A 4,392-nucleotide genomic window follows, 5' to 3' on the forward strand; every position below is an offset into this window, starting at 1 on the left:
TTTGTTAAAATTATCACACTTGTAACCATTTAAAAAAATTTTTTTTTTTTTTTTTTTTGTACTAAGTTTGGAAATCTGGTGTGTATTCTACACTTATAGCACATCTCAACTTGGGCCAGCCACGTTTCAGAGGTCACCAGCCACATGTGTCTCGCGGAAGCGAAGCCCTGCAGAGGACACAGTCGCATCCTCCCGGCCCACTAAGGGTTACTTCTAGAGCCCAGGAGCCCGCGACCTAGACCCCGCCCCGCGCCCCTCCCAGGTTACATCACAGAGCTCACAGGCCCCGCCGGCAGCATGCGCGCCGACTCCCACACTTTCTCCGCTCTAGGCGCCCAGGCTCTAAGATAGAGCGACGACCATCAACAGCGGAGGCAGACGGTCGGCCTGCCGTCCGCTTCGGCATTGTCAGGCCCGAGGCCGGAGCATGTAGCCCCCAGGCGAACTTCGCCCCTCAACGGCCCGCCGCTCGCGCAGCTCTGCAGAGAGAGCGTGGCGGCGGGGTTAGTACCATTGGTCCGTCGCAGCCCTCTGCCCGCCCCCTCGCCACGCTTATTGGCCGAAGTGGCGGCGCCCGCCGGGTAGGCGGTGGCGGCGTCCCTCTCTCGCGCCTGCCCTCAAGAGGGCGACGAGGAAGCGGCCGCCTCCCTGCGCCCCGCCCCTTCGGCTAGCTTGCTGGCTCCCGGCTCCTCCCGACGTCTCCCAGCTCCTCACGGCTCTTCCCGGCGCTCTCCTGGCTCCCTCCTGCTCCGGCTCCGGCTCCGGCTCGGCGGCGGCGGGTAGGTGCAGCCGCAGGCGGGGTCCTATCGGAAGGGTGGCCTCCTCACTGTCCTGGGGCCGCCTGAGCCTCGTCCCGTGGCAGCCAGGGCCCCTATGGGGCCGCCGGAGGCGTGGAAGGGCGGTGGCCGCCACCCTGCTAGACGCGGGGGCGTCCGTGGGAGGGGGCCGGCGGGCGTGACCTTCGGAGTCTTTGAGGCGCGATCTAGGGGAGGGGGTCCTTGGAGTGAGGCCGAGTGGAGAGGTCCAGCTTTGGGGGCCGGGGCGGTGGTGCCGAGCGACATGCCTTGGGCTTTGGATGGGGCTGAGCCGGAGGTCGAGGGTCGGCCGCAGTCTGAGGCCCTGGGTGGGGTGTGGGAGTGTAGGAGAACTCCGGTCGTTTTCAGAGGCTTTATGGGGGTCAGTTGATGTGAGGCTGAGGTGAGCATTAGGGTGTACAGTCAGGAGGTATGGGTGGGGCTGAGGGGTGGTCTGGAGAATCGGGCCCTAGGCGGGGCTCTTCCTGCATGCAAAGGTCCGGGCATGGTGTGGGAACTAAAGCGGGTGTCTGGCAGTGGGAGTGCAAAGGGGTCGCGTTAGGGTGGGGGTGGGAGGTTACAGGGACTAGGAGGGGCAGTTGGAAACATTATCCAGAACAGAGATTGTGATTTAGCACATGGAACAAGTTTTCCATCGGTGTGAAATCCCTTTGGTGAAATTGTCCTGTGGAGGAGTTTTGAGAGTTTTGCTTACTTCCAGGAACACCAATTAAATGCATTTGCTGCTTTGGGGAGGAGGCAGTGATTGATTACCTGTAGGTTTGTGCTTTAGGGCCCAAACTCGAATGAAATATGTGCTCCTCGGGAAGGTTAGTGTTACCCAGCTTTCTACTGGAAATCCCCTTTTCTCCTTTGCCTTCTGTGGTTCTGTTACAGTATTGCTCCCCAGGTCCTCTCGATTCTCTCTCCTTGGCTGCATAGCAGCATAGAGCATTGCAGTGTTTCTTGGGGTGTGTGTGTGTGTGTGTGTGTGTGTGTGTGTGTGTGTGTTCGCGCGTGCGTGCTTGCGCGGGCGCACACGCACTTACCCGCCCATTTCCCTGCTGCTGTGCTTTTGGCAACTGCCTCTGCTCTTTCCCAGGGATGGTTGTGGCATTGCATCAGGGGATATTTGTGCTTGTAATTTGCTCACTCAGCCCAGGAGGAGGGAGAATAGTATGCTGCAGAGATGGAGGGGGGGCGGGGTGCCGTCAGCTTGGCTGAGTAGACAGAGAAATGGGTGTGGTGAGGGAATACAGCTGCTCTAGGCCTGTAGGGTAACACTGCCCAGTCATCAGCGCCAAGAGATTCAAAGAGCACCAGCAGCAGCTATTTTTATAAATCAATCCTGAATCCATGCTGAGCACATGGATTTAGAGTGAACAGTTGTCATGCTCTATTACAGGCTGGGTGTTTGGTAGACACTATCAGAGTTGCTAAGCAGGAGACTCCCATCTGTACTGTGTAGTGTGTACTTTACTTGCAACTTTTAAACTTTGCTTTTCTCAACTCAGTAGATTGGGACATCTCTCTTTAGGCTGATGTCTTTTAAATTGATGTAGTTTGATCATCCGTACTATTTTCGTTTTTTGTTTTTTTTTTTTTTTTTTTTTTTTTTTTCTTTTTCATCCGTACTATTTTCAAATGAAATGTTTTCACCTCAAGTTATACTCTTCATTTCAAATTTAGCTGCAAAATAATAAAGCTGTCACTTTTTTAGCACTTACCATCTCCCAGGCACTAGCTGTATTTACAGATGAGGAAATTGAGACTGATGGGAGTAAGAGGTCACACAGATAGTTAAGTGGCTAAAGTGGTATCCAAACCAAGGTCTCTCCAACCCCCACATAGTAGTTCAGAAACTTCAGAATTGTGGTTCACATTGGGATGATTCAAGTGCTTGAGAATTTATTAATGCAAAGTAAACAAACTCACCAGAGACCGACAAACCAGATACCAGTTAATGTATGTTGGATGCATTAAGTGTCATGTGCACAATTGGATTTAATTAATCCACTGACCAGGACACCTCCATTGTTCTGGGCTGCCTAATCAGTAGTAAAAAGGTAGTTGATTATAGAATTGGAAAGGCACTAGGTATTCTTAGGGGGTATTAAAAATTTTTTTTAAATTTTATTTTATTTTATTTATTTATTTTAAGAGACAGGGTTTCACCATGTTGGTCAGGTTGGCCTCGAACTCCTGACCTCAAGTGATCCACCCTCCTCAGCCTCCCAAAGTGCTGGGATTACAGGTGTGAGCCACCGCACCCAGCCTTATTTATTTTTGAGACAGGGTCTTACTCTGTTGTCCAGGCTAGGTTGCAGTGGCAGGATCTCAGCTCACTGCAGCCTCTGCCTCCTGGGCTCAAGCAGTTCTCCTGCCTCACCCTCCTGAATAGTTGGGATTACAGGCACGTGCCACCACACTCAGCTAATTTTGTATTTTTAGTAAAGAGCAGGTTTCACCATGTTGGCTAGGCTGGTCTCGACCTCCTGATCTCAAGTGATATGCCTGCCTTGGCCTTCCAAAGTGCTGGGATTACAGGTGTGAGCTACCACACCTGGCCATTTATTTTTATTTTATTCTGTTTTTTGAGATGAAGCCTCACTTTGTCATTTACACTAGAGTGCGGTGGCATGATCTCAGCTCACTGCAATGTCCACCTCCCGGGTTCAAGCGATTCTCCTGCCTCAGCCCCTGAATAGCTGAGATTACAGGTGCCCACCACCATACCCCGCTAATTTTTGTATCTTTAGCAGAGTCTGGGTTTCACCATGTTGGCCAGGCTGGTCTTGAACTCCTGACCTCAAATGATCCACACACCTCTGCCTCCCAAAGTGCTGGGATTACAGGAACCAGCCATCTTGCCTGGCCTTAGGGGATATTTTAATCAAGTAGCAAAAGTCTGGTGAATTTCCCTTTTCCCCTATGTAAAAACACACATACAGTGCTGGGGGGTGTCTTAACACATTTTCCTACTCTGTGTTACTTGTTTTTTAAGTTGTCTCTTCATATATTCGTCATTCTAGCATCTCTTTGTTAAAATTCTCAAATATACAAATAAATTTGTATTACAGTAATTTTCCATTGTTCCTTGACAGTGAAGGAAGCACCTGGATTTTTTTATATATAGGTGGCTTAGCTTTAGTCAGAGTTGGTTCTTCCTGATCTCATACTATCTTGTTATTTTCCTAATCTTGTTTCTGAATTTGGTGATCCATCCTTTGGCTCTGTAAACTTTTGCTCTTGGCAGTTAAAATTTTTGGAATCACTTTTTTTTTAAATTAATGATTTTTTAAAGATTAATGAGTAGTTGCTATATAGGTTTTAGATATTCTTAAGATGTGAGAAAATCTGAGAGGAACATTTCGACCCAGTGGAAGGCATCTTGGCAGTTCATTTATTTAGTCAATTTGAAAAGGAAACCAAGTAAATATCACTGATTTCACTTTGTCTTTCTAAACAGCACTTTAAGAACCAGGTTAGAACGCCGGGCGCGGTGGCTCAAGCCTGTAATCCCAGCACTTTGGGAGGCCGAGGCGGGTGGATCACGAGGTCAAGAGATCGAGACCATCCTGGTCAACATGGTGAAACC

The 4,392-nt window shown here is 50.0% G+C and overlaps 1 protein-coding gene across 41 annotated transcripts in view; it reads left to right on the forward strand.

Annotated features, from left to right (window-relative positions):
* The first annotated feature begins 294 nt into the window (after positions 1-294).
* Positions 295-4,392, forward strand: part of MAP4 (microtubule associated protein 4) — a 227,820-nt gene continuing 223,722 nt past the window's right edge. For all 41 annotated transcript variants that reach the window (XM_017517362.1, XM_017516045.1, XM_017516332.1 and 38 more), the window contains exon 1: positions 295-779. The gene's annotated coding sequence lies outside the window, so the exon portion shown is untranslated. The remainder of the gene's footprint in view (positions 780-4,392) is intronic.

The sequence above is a fragment of the Cebus imitator genome, unplaced genomic scaffold (genome assembly GCF_001604975.1).
Source record: "Cebus imitator isolate Cc_AM_T3 unplaced genomic scaffold, Cebus_imitator-1.0 Scaffold0, whole genome shotgun sequence".
In the NCBI taxonomy this organism is placed as follows: Eukaryota; Metazoa; Chordata; class Mammalia; order Primates; family Cebidae; genus Cebus; species Cebus imitator.